General features: G+C 41.7%; 1 protein-coding gene and 1 non-coding gene across 2 annotated transcripts in view; one reads left to right on the plus strand and one right to left on the minus strand.

The window, feature by feature from the left end:
- The window catches only part of LOC119651573 (myogenic-determination protein), a 113,321-nt gene that overhangs the window by 76,354 nt on the left and 19,259 nt on the right, over nucleotides 1-17,708 (plus strand). The window lies entirely within an intron of this gene.
- Trnay-gua lies at nucleotides 4,469-4,559 on the minus strand. Its single transcript is given in 2 exon segments — nucleotides 4,469-4,504; nucleotides 4,523-4,559. It is a non-coding gene; the product is annotated as a tRNA-Tyr (tRNA).

Raw genomic sequence — 17,708 nt, forward strand, 5'->3', positions numbered from 1 at the left:
GGTTACAAGCAATGTGCAAACCATTTCCAAGTGCAATGATATTTGACCCGTGCTTATGCGTATACAGAAATATGATATTTTCTTATGCGTAAAGGTTATTACCAATGGCGATGAATTGATTGATTTCGATGATGACAACAGTTTCTATAATATTACAGGAAATCATAGAAATGAGTTAATGTATATAGGTTCAGGTACTTCAAGCCGTTGTCAGAAGCTAACCATTCCAAATATCTGAAAAAAGATATGTCAACACGCATGGTATCTCGGCCATATCGTAGCCATAGGTATCGATAATAGTATATTCCTTATTTATTGCAAATATATTTTTTAGAAATTTACTGGGAATTCTCCTCAAGTTTATCCTAGGGTATAATACTACCAAGTTTGGTGGAAATCGCATTATTAGTTATAATCGGCCAAAATTGTCACTTTTGTGCAAATTCATTACATTCTAATATAAGGCTTTGAATGTCAGTATCATACTAAAGTGAATGATCTGACAAACTAAATGCATAAGCATTGCGAGCTAGGTAGAAACAGAATAAATGCTCACTCAAATATATTATATTTATATAAGCAATACATAAAACCTTTCATGCCTAAAGCATTTAGCTTCCAGTTTCCCGACTTGTTGATTCTATACTGCCCACCTGTCTGTGTTCATCTAAATCAATGTACTACAACCCCGATGAAAACTCGTAGCGGTAACATCTTACCCTTTGAAAATTTATTGCTGTTCAAAATGGTGCAATTTTGCTACTTTCATGGTGCGTTTTGAATTTTCAACCCTACCCCTGGAGGGGAGGATGTAGAGAATATGGAAGAGGAGTGAAAGGCACTTCCTCTCTAACGCCATTGAAGAATTGCGACTGTAACCCCTTCCCTTTCCCCAAATAGTTAGTTATGACACCTCAGAAAGGTCGATTTTGATGTCAAAAAGCCCCTTTCAAATATAGGGACTTAAGGTGGGCTGGTTGACGTTATTATGGTAAATTTTTGTTCGCCAACCCCACCCCCAGAGGAGGAGAGAGTAAGGAAGGTATGCAAGTAAAAGAGGGAAGTTCTCCTCCCTAGCTTCGCCGAAAACTCCTCGTGGTTGCACCTTTTAGAAAATTATAGAGCCCCAGAAGTGTGTCCTTTCATAACTTAAATAAGTAACTAGCCTCGAGGCTGAAGAGGGTGTCCTCTCCCCTACACACTCACACTCACGGGATGTGTAAACAATATCTTTTGAGCGACCAGAGAGAGCAAACCCTAATTATGGTTATATAAAAATCCCGCGCTTCTCATTTCATACTCTCTGTACTCTCTTTGGGGGCGAACTTTTGACATTAAAATAGCCCAATTTGGAGGCATAATAACTATTTCTGGTTAGGAGGTGACCACTGCAATTCTTCATTGACATTAAAGACAAGTGCCTTTTGTTCCTATTTAATTTTATATGAAAAACGATCTAAGAGGGAGGTGCCTATATTTCTTGAATAACAAGCTAAATAATATCTTATTGTTTTCAATTTCCAAAATTATCAACCGAGCCGGCAAGGCCTATTTCCAATCAGCCTTGTACCAAGTTACGATTGGCAACGCTCCACCGCACTAGTATGAAGCATAATGCTGGAAAGTTTGGTGGAAATCCTACTGTTATTAACAAAGTTAAGGTTGCGGAGGGGGGACCAGCATACCCAACAACATTTAAGTATGTTTCTGATTCGGGAGCTGCAACCATAAAGCCAGATAGTTTGGAAGTTCGACTGATGTTGTCAATCAAGTGGGAGCTTAAACGAAGTTTAACATAAAAGATTACATCTAGGTTTTAAAGGAAGGCCTGTAGTGAATGGGGTTGTCCGCCAAGAGAGCAGGGAAAGAATGTTGGTCAGGATTTCAGAAAATAGCATATGCAGTAGCATTTTCTTATATTCAGTGTCAGCTTGCCAGCCGAGCATCAACGGACCAATGCATCAAGGCTGGACAGCAAGAAAGAGAGAGAGATGAAACAGACGAAAATTATGCACTTTTTTAATCATCGAATTCACAGTGGAGCGCGTAGCCTTCAAATGAGCAAGGGTCAGCAAAATTCTTAGAAGCCCAAAATTATCTCTGCAAAGCATGTTTCAAGAGGATGTTATTAAGATCTCCGCTGCGAACCAAGTTGAGTAAGAACGCAGCCAACTAGGAGAAGAAAGGACGTAACAGAAGAGGAGATCGGACAGGATATTGCAAACGATGCTAGGACCTTGATGACACGTTCAGTTACATAATATGTGACCCCAATTGATTGGATCAAAGTTGGCTTTCTGGAAGTTGAACAGATATACGCGCAGTTTTGGAGTTTGAACGGGGAGCTGCTCTTCAAGTTTAAGTGACATACGGGGATCTGTAAGGAAGTAGAGAGAGGTGGCACTCGAGGAGGTTGAAATGGAAGAGATCGAGAGCGCGGCCCAAAAATTTTTGGAGGTGTTGAAATTGCAGCCCGCACCATGTCGCAGAGTAAAAACAGCCGTGCGAAGTGGAGCTTGGTCGGCAGCGCGATCGATATCAAAGTGTTGGGTAGCTGTGTTGCGATCCGCAACGTGTAGAGGAGGCTGGAGTTATTGTCCCGTTGAAAGCGCCTGGGAGCAGCGGAGAGTTTTTGGAATTACTCCGATTGACAGCTGTGCAGCAGGCTGTATTGTAGGTCGGGTTGCAGGCGGAATGTCAGTCTGGGCAGCATGCATTGCTATCGAATGGTAACAGCCGCGTCTGGCTGTGAGAAGCATGTGAACAAGTGCCAGCTCGTCGGTGATGTTTTCAGCTGCTTTTGAAGTAGCTCCAGGATCGTTTTTTATCGGCGCCCGATGATGTTTGCATAGAGTTTTGTCAATGGGAGGTACCAGCTGTTGACGTATGGAGGTGAGTATATATCGATATTACTTAGGATTATTCATCTTGTAAAGCTTTTTTCATCTTTGGCAAATTTATCCCTGTTTCGTTTAACCCTTGGAGCTTTTCAATTGGTATGTGTATAATTTTTGACCGCCATTGTCAAAGCTGGCTATTACTTTTGTGTATTTATTTTTATCGTCCATGGGCATGTTTGTTTCGGCGGTGGAGCTTTTGGCGAGTCAGACTACGAAGAAAGTGTAGTGACTTTAGATTTAATCCGTTTTTACCCCTTTTTTCACGATCTGCACTAAACCATACGGTGAGCAATGAAAAAAAAGTTCGATCGAGTGTGGCACATGTGTGCGAGCGAATGCAGCCCGGCAACTATGAAAAATATTACTTGAAAGATAACACTCACAATGACGTTATATATATATGTACATAACTTATAAGACTATTCACACATAAAATTTAAATCCTGAATTTTAACTATAAGATCTCAACACAGCCGACTCTCGGAGCTTCAGAGAATAAGTTTTGAAGTTTTGTGTAAAAACAAAACTTTATTCAAATCGGTTTACTTTTTGTCTGTCTGGCACACGCGGCTTTCTCGGAACTCGCTGCAACTATTGAGATAAAATTGTTACAGTGAAAAGCATGAGTCTATACGGAGTTTAAGGGGGCGTTCCGATACAAACGAACGGGAACTCCGAATTGAATATCTCGAATTAAAGGCCTTAATTAGTACTTTACCAGACACGTCACATTTAACATCGGTAGCAAAATAGACAGTGTAAACTCATGAAGGCGCGTCTATGTAATATTTATGTAAGTTTCAAAATACATATCATATCGATCTCTACTCAAATAAAGTTATTAATGGTGCGTTACTATATTTCCAAATTTCACTACATTCCAAATCTCTGCAGAAAAATAAAGCACAATATAAGGGGTATTATCGTCAAATTTGAAGGGGATCTACTATATACAAGAAAGTTATTGAAGATTAAGAATGTATGTTTCGTGTGAATTTGCAATTACTTGAAACAGCATCAAATGCGAATATCACACTAGTGTAAATATTCTGGCATAAAATTCTATACACTATGGCCCACTGGCTACGTACAAATGGACTCATCGTGTAATTAAACGTTATCTCATATGGAATACGCAACACCTTTCAGGCTCGAACTGCCGAGCTTCCGGTATTCGAGTTGATTCATTTGTGTTTCTAAAAGTCTCAAAATAAATCTCTCTCGGCCAAATTTGCCGGCTAGCCTTGGTCTTCTTATCAGCACCAATAAACATTTCCAAAGTCAGCTCTTAAATCATTAATTTAATTTTAATTAATAAGACTGAATTAGCTGTGTGAGTCAACATTACAATGTTGTTTTTGGTGGTTGTACCTTTGCCTCTCTTTTCAAATGATGAAGCTTGTAGCGAACAAATGTGAATTTTGGAACACCTTTCGTTATTTTTGATTGTACCCACGTGTTGTACATATACATACATATGTATGCATATAGATGTGCAAATAACGGAGAGCTATGTGGCTAATATATATTTAATTTAGAGACTTTGGCATTCGCAAAAAGTACCTTTATCCGTCGAGCCGGATTTGAACCAGCGACCTATGGATTTCAGCCTTTGCTATCTTCTACAGTCCACCGCTCTACCAACTGAGCTATCGACGGTTATAACGGTGCTGTAGAAGGTGAATTCGACCACCTAGTTACCAAGAGAGACGCAATCTCTTAGCATTATCAAAAACTAGTTTCATCTGCGCCGGCATTAAAACCACATCGTCAGCCCCAAATTGATTACAACTTCGCTCCCATAAATCTTCCCACCTTGTTATTCCATTAGACCCTCTTTATCATTTGCTGATGGATGAATGACTTTATCTTCTTGCGATTATTTAATGCCCCGATGGCGAGCCCCCATATTTTATTGTCCTAACAAGATATCCACCCCACACCTAACCGACCAGAATAAAATAGCTCAGAAAAGATCAAAGAAAATTTTCTGTATCACCTCAAAAAACGTACGCGTGCGTTCAACATGGAGTTCGCAGCTACAAAAGTTTCATCACGTTATTTGCAATTAAAATTTTACTATCGAATGGCAACTTGTTTCGACGACAGCTTCTGTTTCTTAAACATTTTCATGTTTAAGAGAAACAAGTATAAATAGTGAAACTAATTTCGAATCATTTGTGCATCTTTGATAAATGTGCGACCAAAGAAGATAAATTGGCGTGAGTAAAATGATTCCTGCGTGAATGTAATCATGTAATGGGGAAGTTAATGTCTTTTGATTCGTGACTATAAAATTTATTGCCACTAACCGACATGCACTAAATAATGGTTGAGAGAATGCTGCGAATGTTTGTCGGCCATTTTTTCGGTAACTGAATGAGATCAATTTGCAGGCGTGAAGATGAATGCGGGGCATCTCACCCATATCTATAGATCAAAACAATCAACAATGACGGACTTTTTGAATAAAGGTTGGCCACTGCAAAACTTTTTATTTTGCACAAAGGAGCTCACCAAAAATCTTTCTTTTTGTTATTTAAAAAAATATTTATTTAATCTTTCAAAGCTTCCGTGAGTTCTCTTTTTCATCAGGAATACCAGCTGGAGATACGTTTAGGTCTCATATTTATAGAGCTAAATAGTTAAGCATCCGCCTTAATTAACCTTCATTATTTCGAATAATTAGTTTATAATTTCAGTAGTGAATGTGCAATTGGAGAGATTAGGTTAAACCTTTTTGTTGTGGATGTGTTTTTCTTCCTGCAATATTGTCCAGTATGCTACAATTGATATTGTTGATACCCTTCAAACCTCTTGTTTTTCAAATAAAATTTTTTTGAGTAAGTTTGGCAGGCATAACCCGGTGAGAAAGGAGACAGATTACATCAGTGTGATCGAGGTGTTTGATGACAGATATCATAGTCCGTTTAACTCCTCCACGTCCTCCGCACAAGACAGCATGAAGAATAGCACCGATAACAAAAATAATATCGATGACAAGATGCAACCCTGGCGAACTCCGGTTTGGACCTCAAATTCCTCTGTGGTTTTACCTCGGTGAAGCATACGTCATCTTTTGCATCATGTGCTGCTCTCATAACAGCTATTAGTTTCCCTGGAATGCATCTCCTGCATAGAGCACTGAAGATACATTCCCTGTTCATGCTGTCCTAACCTTTCTCGAAATCGATGAAGAGTAAGTGAACCAAAGATCTAAACAACGCGCACTGTTCCAAAATCATCCGTACGGCGTTGACATTGTCAATGCACGAGGATCCGAAGCGGAAAATAGCCTGATGTCTGTCGATCAAGCTTTGAAAATGTTTTTTGATGCGTTACAGGATTATTTCAGTTATAATCTTTTCGAAAAACAATTTTTTTGCGAAAAACAACAATTTTTATTTAACCTATAAACATTCAATTCTAAATTAACCTAACTTATGTACTACCTTAACAGCCTAGCTTAATCTAAGTTAAATTTTTTATAAAAGCGGGCGGGCGGGGAAGGAACTAGGATGTGGGTTGGGATGGGGGGCATGCGGGAGGGGTTTGGGAAAAGAAGCTAGGAGTGGCGCTAAGGATGGGTAGGTTTTGTAAACTGGGATGAGGAGTAGATACCGTTGTACAAGATTACTCTACCGCCGGGGTCGAAAAGGAGGTTACGGGACTGGAGAGATAAGAGAATTTGTGGGAACAGATGAGTTCGTAGAAGATTCTCTTCGACGATCTCGATCTGCATGGCCTGGGAGATAAGTGGATTTGGGTGGAATATTGATGTTTCCAGGAAATTGAGGGCGTGACGGGCTAGGACGGCGTCAATGCGGGGCGTTTGAGAGGAGTCGTAGAGGATCTGGTTGGAGATGTATTTGGAGCGGTCTTCGTTCTTGTATATGTTGGTGCAGTGGCGGAGGATTCTGCGTTCTTTGCAGCGGATCCGTTCGATTTGGTGAGGGGAAGCATCGGACCAGAAGATGAAGCCGAAAACGAGGAGGGGACGGATAAGCAAAACAGCTTGACTTTCTGAGGTGTTGGGCTAGTGCATTTCAGGATTGGGTAGAGGGATCTGAAGGCACCTGTTGCACGGTTCAGTGCCTTCGTGATATGTGGGACGTGGGATAGGCGGGAATCGATTGTCACCCCAAGGTAGGTGTCGTTGTGGATCTTCAGGGATAGGGTTGAAATGTCGTTCCTCATTTTCGGCGTCATCTTAGCGGCACCATGGAATACGATGGTTTCGCATTTTTGTGGATTTAGGGACAGTTTCCAGCGGGTGAAGTACCGGTAGAGCTCGTCCAAATAGGAATTCAGACGGGCTTCACCGGCAGGAATGTTTCTGGTAGAGGTGTAGAGGATGAGATCATCCGCGTATTGAAGGATTCGGATTGGATTTGGGTGTGGACTTGGTTTAGGAAGGTCTAGAATATGGGGAGGGGAGGTGTTCACGGAGTTGGACTTGGGATTTCCGCCCATCAAGAAAGCTAAGAATTAGCTTGCAGAGGTGCGGATGGAACTGGAGGACTTCAGAAAGCTTGTATGCGAGTCCGTATTGCCATACGGAGTCAAAAGCTTTCTTTATGTCGAGGAGACAGGCTATGGTCGGAGCGTTCCGGTTGAGGCCGAGGAGGACTTCCGATTCGAGCACGAGTAGCGCATGCTCGACTGAGTGTTTGGGGCGGTTGGCGAATTGGAATTGTGGGATTGAATGATTGGAGTCACAGTGCTCGTCGATAATGACTTTGATGATCCGCTCGAAAATCTTGGCGGAGGATGAGAGGATTGAGATAGGCCTGTAGCTATCGGGATTTAGTGGGTTTTGGTTTTTTTTGGGGGATAGGAACAATACGAGCACTCTTTCAATCTGTTGGGAAGTGGGCGTTGATAAGGGTTATAATCTTTTCAATGACAGGAAGCACGCATATACCCTTTCAATTATCACACTCATAACGGGTGCTCTTCTTTAGAATCATCCCCTTCTTCCACTCTCTGCGGATAAATAACACTGCCGGGAGACCGTCAAGTTCAGTGGCTTTACTGCGAACTTAGGCGACCATCAGATCATTATTTCTTTCGATTATTTCTTTCGATTATTTCTTTCGGAGCCGACGTCACATCTAGGAGGCAATTCCTAAGTCTACATTCTGATAAACTCGTACGGTGTCGGTCAGTTGAAACCCATTTATGGCAGAAACGTTGTAGCCGGGCAAACTAGCATGGAGGCACCGAAGAGGCATTTGCTAGCCAGAATGTGTTCATAAAAACCTTAAAAAATTGTACTCAGCCATAACTCTTTTTAAATGAATGAGAGACGACGAACGAGCATTTCACCATGAATCTTAGTGCAGAATTAGTTTTTTTCATTAAGTTGAAATAGCGGAAGTTGACTGATATTCTTAAGACGACTAGGTGTATTGAGTGCATTAATCGAAGTAACATTTGCGTATTTTGGCTCTTGCAGAAATATCACATAAAATAAAACTGAAACGCTCCAAAGAACGTCTCACCCTAATTCCGTCGATTCGAGCCATGAAAAGCCATTTGCCGGATAAAAGAAAGAATTGTCTTAGTGAATATTAAGATAATGATTCTCTGTCTAATTGGTCTCGCATTATTGAGTTCCACGACAAGTAAGCAGGCATCGTATGTTTCCTTAGAACTGTGAAATTATCAAGGCTAGTCAAAGGGTAGTATAAGTTCCAGGGAGAAATGTGGATTGCTTCCCACGATGGAGCATAAAGCCTGCTGAACCATCACCAACAGCACTACTACCAAACCCTATCTTCACCTCCATGTGGTGACCGCTGGGAGCTCTTTCTTAACGAAAAGCTGTAGATAGAGAACCAACGGAAAACCAACGTTACGAAGTCACAGAAGGAGCCTCGGACAGAATGGAATTTACAACAACGAATCCGGCAACGACAACGGAATAATGATTTGCGCATTTTTTCATGGAACTCCCTGTACAGAGATGTAGCTGCCATGCGGTTAGCCGATACCCTGTCCCAATGTAGGACTGATGTAACAGCGTTACAGGAGATGCGTTGGACTGCGACCAGTTTCCTGAAGAATAGTCAACACACCATATATTATAGTGGTCATCCAGTAAACCATGTGCTCTTAGTCAGCCAAAAAATGAAACCACATTCTGATTGAACGCCGCCACCTCTCAGACTTGATGAATGTCAGAACAATGATCTTGCCAGTCCTCATATATTCCTCGGAGACTTGGGTTCTTAGCAAGAAGAATTGCGAACTCTTGGCCGCGTTCGAGAGACGAGTCCTCTGAAGAATTTTTGGCCTCCTACATGAGGATGGACGATTCCTTAGCCTACATAACGACGAAATCTATAAGCGATACCATGACCCTGGGCGGGTCACTTAATCCGTATGAATGAGGATGATGCAGCCCGGAAAGTTTATAAGGACAATGTCTATGGTAGAAAAAAAGACGAGGCAGACCCTGCTGAAGATGGAACGATGGCGTAGGTCAGGACGTCAGTCTGGACTTCCTTATTAAGGCAGGCCTAGACCGGATACCGGTTGTTGCGCCGTTGATGATGAATATAGGCTGGGATCGCAATCTCGTTGACATTGTGCTCCGGGATCGAATTACAACACCACCAAGAGTCCCCTTTGAGAATCAGGTGGGAGTGAATACTGAGTCCATTCACAACACAGCCCTTCGTAACACCTATAAGGGGGAAATGGATGCCGCAATAACCGTAGCTAACTGATGCGTGGAGATGAGGCATCAACAAATGATCTTCACAACCACCTGAAGAGCGTTATCATTGATATCGCCACAAACATACTTGGCTCCAGCCTTAAGAAAAGTCGAAACGGCTGGTTTGACGATGAATGTAAGCAAGAAACGGAACGGAAAAATGCTGTATACTGAGTAATAATGCATTCTCAAAAAATGCGGGCACGCGCAGAGATTCATCACGAACTTCGTAGTGCGAAGAACTGACTTGACAGACGGAAAAAGGAAGCCTGGGAGAATCAACAAGGCTGTGAACTCGAAAAGTACAGTTAAGTTCTTGGGGTTTTAACGTAGGTACCTGTCGTGGAGACTTAATCCTACGGTCTTCTTAAGACACGGATTGATTTTGGGACCAAAATCAAAGCCCCGCTGAGACAAGCAACAACGGTACCTGTCTATACCAAATGAATGGCTTAGCATTCATACTGGTGGATGCAAGACCTACCTAAATCTCTACCGAACTAAGGAGTACGGCACCCGTGTTGAAACGCAACACCACGCCGAGGCCCGAAGGTCTCTTCTCGCTTGAGCATAACCAACAGCCCCCATGAAGCTCCCACAAGAGGGCCAACCGCAAACAACCGAGCTGTACTCATATACAACAGGAATTCTCCCGAAGTATAAGAGTCCCGGTTCCCATGGTACCAGTATACCCCTGGTAAGGTTTCGTGACTATTGCCACTTCAGATGAGTCCCCGTGCAGACTCGGGCCTGATCGCCCTAATTAGGCTTTGGAGCATTCGCCTACTACATCACGGCCAGGAAGCCAATGCGATTCCCGGTGCCACCACGTGGAGGTTTTCCTCGGCCACTTGGTTTTGGTTCAGCCGACAGAGTTGCCGCCCCGTCTTCCTCCCCGCCAACTCAGAGCACCACCTGAAAAGTACATGAAAGTCTTGGGGGTTTTACGTGAGTACCTGCCGTGTAGGCATAACCCCACGGTCCTCTTCGGACACGGATTGAATTTGTGACCACAATCAGAGCCCCGCCATGCAAGCACAGCGGTCCTGGTTTATACTGAGTGCAGGCTCAGGATTCATACCAGTGGATGCGAGGCCTATCTAACGCCTCTACCGCAACTAAGGGGTACGGCACCCGAGTTGGACAGCGCAACTCCACGCTTGAGCTCCGAGGAGCTCTGCCCGCGATGTAGGCATAACCACAACCACCATGAAACTCCCACTAGAGGGCCAACCGCAAATAACCGGGCCGAGAACACATCCACCTGGAATTCTCCTGGAGCACATGCTCTCAGAGGGCCATCCCGGTTCCCATGGTACCAGATAACCTCCGGTGAGGCTTCGTGGCCGAAGCCACTTCAGATGAGTCCCTTGCAGACTCGGGTCTGATCGCCCTCCTCGAGTACGTGGGGACGGAACTCCCCAACGGGTTAACTGGAATCAACCCGAAAAGTACAGGAAGGAACCGCACCTGGCACGTAAGTTTTACCAACAAGTCAGCAGAATGAAGTCTTATGCAGCTCGAGTTCATTATTAAGGCAGGCCTAGACCGTATACCGGTTGTTGCGCCGTTGATGATGATGATGATGATCAAGTAAATATTGATCTAAGCCAACAACCACTACTATTATCCAAAAGCTCTGATTTTTACCAAAACGTGTCTTGGACAAAAGTCATGGTACTCTCACCTAAGAAAATCTGAAACTGGGATTAATGTTTCTATTCGTACTAAATTCTCAGCGTCAGCACCGAAGACGAATCAACTAACAGCATCAAATCGCACTGGTCAAACACGAAGAAGAATAAGGATAGGAGAATACAACTTTGAGACCGTTGACAATTTCTCCTATCTAGGGTCGAAAATCACAACCGATAACAACTACGATGATGAAATCCGCGCACGGTTGTTGTCAGTCAACAGAGCCTATTTCAACTTACAAAAACTGTTCCGCTCGAAACGTCTCACCATAGGGTCAAAGCTCTTAGTGTACAAGACTATGATCTTGCCAGTCCTCATGTATTCCTCGGAGACTTAGGTTCTTAGCAACAAGAATTGCGAACTCTTGGCCGCGTTCGAGGGAAGAATCCTCCCAAGAATCTTAGGCCCCCTATATGAGGATGGACGATTCCGCAGCTTACATAACGACGAAAACTTTGAGCGATCCCATGACCGTCTGGTTGTAGATAAAATCCGGCTCAATAGGTTACGGTGGACGAGTCACTTAATCCGTATGGATGAGGATGATCGCACCCGGAAAGTCTATAAGGGCAATATCTATGGTAGAAAAAGAAGACGAGGCAGAACCTGCCTCAGATGGAGCAATGGCGTAGGTCAGGAGGCCAGACAGCTTTTAGGGATATCGAATTGGTGGACCTCGGCGCAAAACCGGGATATCTGGAGTTCCTTATTAAGGCAGGCCTAGACCGAATACCGGTTGTTGCGCCGTTGATGATGATGATGATTCGTACTAGATTTAGGGGTATATTTTTACTAGGGGACAGCAATGATCATCAACGGTGCAATAATCGGTACCCGGATTAGGCCTCCCTTAGTAAGAAACCCCAGACATCTCGGTTTTTCGTCGAAGTGCACCAATTCCCTAAAAGCTGTCTGGCGTCGTGACTTACGCCATTGCTCCATCTTATGTAGGCTTTCGCACGCCTTCTTTTTCTACCATAGATGCGACTTATCGACTTTCTGCGCCTCGTTATCCTTGCCTACCATATGGATTAAATGGTCCGCCCACCGCAACCTATTGAGCCGAATTTTGTCCACGATCGACGAAGCGATCCGGGTATCGCTCATAAATTTCGTCGTTATGTTGGGTACGGAACGTGCTCGGCGTACTATGTCGAAGTTAGTAGTTTACAGCAACCGATTTATTGATGACCTGTTCGAAGATTTAGTGAAAGGTGACACCATCTTACAAACAAGTCGGAATACCGGAAGCTCGCGCTTCGGGTATAAAGGTTTTGTGTTCATCTTATGTAAGAGAGGCACATTTTTCTGTCCGTATATAGCTACAAATCCAACATAATCCTTCATATTTTTCCAAACTACGAGACATACGTACATATTAGAGCCATAGATATCACGCTCACCCTAAACAAACAAACTGCCTATTACCTACTGTACACATATATGCACGTATCTAAATTTATCGTACCCATATTTCCGATTTACGTCTTATATCTAACTGAATTAGGCACTAGCCGCAAAGTTCATTAGCACGCATGTATTATATACCTACATATACACATGTCTGGTTGACAAATAACTAAAAAACTAAAACAAAATAATTGTCTGCCACCCAATTCGTAAGAACTCATTTCGTTGTGATATTGACGAATTGATATGTGATGATGACGTCATGCGGGTTGTAGAGTGAACGAAATTCACAGAAAATTGTAAAGTTTCACCCCCTATAACTTTGTTAATAATAGTTGGATTTTCTTCAAACTTGACCAAACTGTGCGTTATATTCTTCATTATACGCATGCCAAATTTTGTACTTCTGGGATGAACATAAGGGGGGTGCCGGGTAAATTTCTAAAATATGGAAATATACTATAATTAACTTTATTTGTGGAGATATCGGAACCGGATATATTTTGAGGCCTAGATTTCGTAGAGATGCACTACTGTGATTTTTTTCAGATTTTTGGGTTGGATAGGTTCTGAGAACGAGACCTGTTACACTTTTTGTGGGTCATATTTTGAACCCTCACTCCCCTATGTTTCATCTAATATCAAATATTGAACCAGATTCGAAAAGTACTAATTGAGACCTTTCATTTGATACCCTACATGGCTACATTCTGTGAAAAAAAAATTTTCACCCTCCATTCACATGTACGGGGAGCCCCCCTTAAACTTAACATAAGATGGCGCCACTTACTGCATGTAAAGGGATCACCAGATTACATACTCTCACCAATTTTCGTGACAATCGGTCCAGCCGTTTCCGAATAAATCGGGTGTGACAGACAGACAGACAGACAGACAGACAGACAGACAGACAGACAGACAGACAGACAGACAGACGGACAGACGGACAGACAGACACCGTATCGATTCTAATAAGGTTTTGTTTCACACAAAACCTTAAAAATGGTCTAACCTTTGAGGGTATAATAAGACATACGAATTTTATGCTGCAATTGATAAGTGGATTTACTGATTAGAGACCTGCAGCAATTATTATTATTATTAAAATAGTTATCGCTCCGATGCTTGTAGTTCTTCTAAATAAAAATAAAACTAGGCAGCTTTCTCCTACTATCATATATTTTAATAGTTAGTAAATACGTATTTCGAGATCTACTTACTCTCTTCCTCAGTACTTAAGCTAGCTTAGCTACTAGCTACCTAGTTTTATTTTTATTATTATAAGTCAATACATTTATTAATTATATCGGATTTTTTCAGGGCCATAAATGGATGCTTTTACCTTGCGGTTTTATAAAATTCTTGAAATAGAACAATTTTGTCCTACTTTATATTGCCCATATAAGAGAAAAATAGACCCTCAAATTGCGCCTACAAATTAGAAAAATCTCCGCACATGCAATGCCACGTGTAGATAAATGTGCATTCACAGAATCCTAAGATCTTATTATCATTCATGCGGATGAGCACATCTATTGCTTCCAGATCACACGACTACCTTCCTAAGGAAACAAAAAGTCAAAACATCTTGTGATTTATATCGAAGATGTCATCTGAAATGTAACATAGAAACGATTTTGAAAAAGAATGTTTGACTTTGTGCTCTAGCATCCGTTGCTTGAATGGAAGATATTTTGAGGATGAGGTTTGAACAAGGATGAAAAATATTATGGAACCAAAGTACTCCAGCAAAAACTCGGATACAAGATTTTTGAATTTGAAATCTACTCTAATTTGACATCGAACATATTAGGATCATTATTGAAATTCTGATGACTTGTGAAATGTTGTGTAAGGGGTTGAAATTGTTGGAAATGGGGTGTCGTATTCAATTAGTGATTTTTAAGATAATAATGATGTCAAATGTTTGGTTGACATGTTCATTGGAATATTTTATGTATGGAAGCAAAAGAAATCAAACATTTTGTTTTAGATTGCAATGGATCATTCGCTGGATAAGGAGTGATTTAGTGTACCGTCACGTTCTTGAATGAAGTACTCTAACACCCTTCAAGGCCCTGACCTATTGGATTGTTGCGCTAACGATTATTATAATATTTTTTAGTTTTCTTAGTGAAGACCTTTCAAAAGTCTGATTGGCAAACTACGCGAGAGCCATCCACCATTGTGAATAATGTTGAAGCTGTCCATCAGTCTATCACTGAGTTGCTAAAGGGGGGAGAACCAGGAGATATTTAAAAAGAAAATTAATGGATAATAGAATATATATGGGTTTTTTTCGGAAATTTTGGTATACGGCTGAAAACCGCTTGGCAACGGAGGTGTATAGGTATGTTTGACGCGGTATTTCTCGCTCTACAACTGGTAACTGGCATAACGTCATAAGTTGTTAGTTCATCCATTGCTTCATTGCCATCGTTTCCAATATGGCACAGAACCCAGAGCACCCGGAGCTTATTATTTAAGCCAACCGTTTTCAATTTATTAAGACATTTCTAGGTTTAAGTTCACCTGGATGAATTCGAATGTTTTACTGGCTATCGATTAGAATTGGATGCTCTGTTTCCCATAATTCCTTCGGTGGTTGAACTAGGTACACTTGTATGTAGCGTATATTTTTGTCAATTGGTTCAACATATTCACATTACATGTCCAAGGTTTAGCTTATTTTTGAGCATTGTTGCCGGCTTCTTCCGGTCTTGCTTAAATACTGCAAATATTATTTAATTCCCGCTTCACGGATGTCTGTTTTCTTCCTTCCTTCCTGATAAAATACCAACCTGAGACGTACTCTTGCTCGTCCTTGATCTTCTGATCGCTGTTTGGAGTCGTAAAGTCAAACTTACTAACTAAATGCGTATATATCAGGAATCGATTCGAATACATCTGCTACCCCTGACTACAAACTATCTAATGGTTACGGTTTGCATAACACCCTGGATTGGGGGAAGGTATTTCTTAATTGCTTAGTTTGCTTAGTATAAGATTTTTTTTATCGCCATTGTATACTGAAGACTTGGGCTCATCGAGATGACTGCGGGCGCAGCTTAAAATTTACTGGGCTGTGAAATTTTTCTCGGCCTATAATGCTCGAAAAATAAGTCGTGTGAAGCAAGTACACATGGCATTTACGCTATTTTGATGCAAAACGCTGGAAAGAGGAACGTAATATCAACTGTTTACATGTCGAGAATGCTAACTCAGGTACAACGAAATTATAAAGTTATCTAGCTAGAATGTGTGGCATGGTTGAAGGCAGGTCGCAAGTTTAAAGTTTTTATAGATGGAGCAACGTTTGAAGTAGTGACACACCATACTTGGCTCAAATAGTTCAAGAAAATTATACTGACCAGATGTTTCTTAGCGGGAATATTTGCTCATCATTACTTTCGGGAAAGGGATGCACCACTTTGCACCGGATTCTCATATCCGCAGCGTATTCACCAACTGAGGTGAACGTTTTGGAAAGAAACGGGAACACCCAAGCCATAAATAGTGCTTAAATTCCACACACTTTAAACTTACGGACTATGAACTGATTGCGCACATTAGGAGGAATGCTACCAAACTCCCAGATCTTCCTCATGCACTGGGTTCGTATACAAACGAGAAGACGGGCGATGAGCTGAGGGACCAGCACATGTGGAAGCTTCAGATTCCGAAGCAGTCCGGGTTCTAGGACGGTTAAGCATGTGATTCAACGGGTCTCAAATTATTCAACAAATCAGATACCGCACATAATGTAGTATCTGTAAAATATTAAAAAAAAAGTGCTCCAGCGGACAATAAGTAAAGTTTTCATTTCTAAAAGTAGTAGTAGTAGTCTGTGGTAAGGAGGGAATTCCTTAGGCGTCAACGAAATGGCTTGAAGTGCTAATCTCTTCGCAAACACTACATGGGTGCAAATTAAAACCAGGTTTCGACCTGCCTTGTTCAGAGGGTGAAAGTTGGTTTCTCTCTAATTGATCTAGTCCGCCTTGAAGACGGAACTTAGTCCCAGATTGGAAATACCACGACAACTACGGTGACCATTACAAATTTCAAATCTAAAACATGCGCTTTCTGCTAAGAACTACTTCTGATCATCGAACAGGTCCAAAAATTTCAGATAGATGTCTTGGCAGTCGGGGAAACAAAATTATTACTCAGTGAACTGTTTGACCCTCGAATGAAACTATAAAAACGGATAAAGAAGAATTTCGCCACATCGTCACAGAAAGAAAATCGCCCTGCAACTAAATATACCAATTTTTTCAAGGGTTGGCTAATCAAGCTAAATGCTTCGGAAGACAAGGAGGATTCAGTAAAAGTCGAATTCTATAGTCGCCTCCAAATGTCTTGGAGATAGTAATAGAGAACTTCACTACAAAGATCGAGCTGGTCTACAGTAGATCTTCTGTGGACCATATTCTCTACGAAATAGGAAGATTGTAGCCTCATCGACTTGTTTCTCTCACCACAGGATTCATAGGAGAGTATGGTACTCACCAGATGGGACTGCGTTCAACTGGATTGAACGTATCCTTATTGAGAAACGAGCTGTAAGTAGCATGCTTCACCTAGGGTTCTCGGTACTACGAGACAAATGTGTGACAATGTCCACTATCTCATCAGAGCAAGATGTCGATGTCGCATAGTAAAGAACGGGGTGACAGGCTCAACCCAACTATCAGCTTCGATATTGAAAAGCTCCAGAGCGAAGAAATGGTGTCGTCATATGTTGGAACATTAGAGGAAGAAATCCTGCAGACGACGAATGGATACCAGAATGCCGATAGTATTGACGTGAAGTGGAATTAGCTGAACGACGCAATCAAAATGTCTTGAGAGGAAACTGTTGGTTATAAGAAACGTGATTTGTAACTGACAAAGGTAATGAAAAAGTTTATTAGTACATACTAAAATAAAAATAGTTTTTGCGTTAAGGGCACTTAACTATTAGTGCCCGCGATATT

Source organism: Hermetia illucens, chromosome 3 (assembly GCF_905115235.1).
Source record: "Hermetia illucens chromosome 3, iHerIll2.2.curated.20191125, whole genome shotgun sequence".
NCBI classification, from domain to species: domain Eukaryota; kingdom Metazoa; phylum Arthropoda; class Insecta; order Diptera; family Stratiomyidae; genus Hermetia; species Hermetia illucens.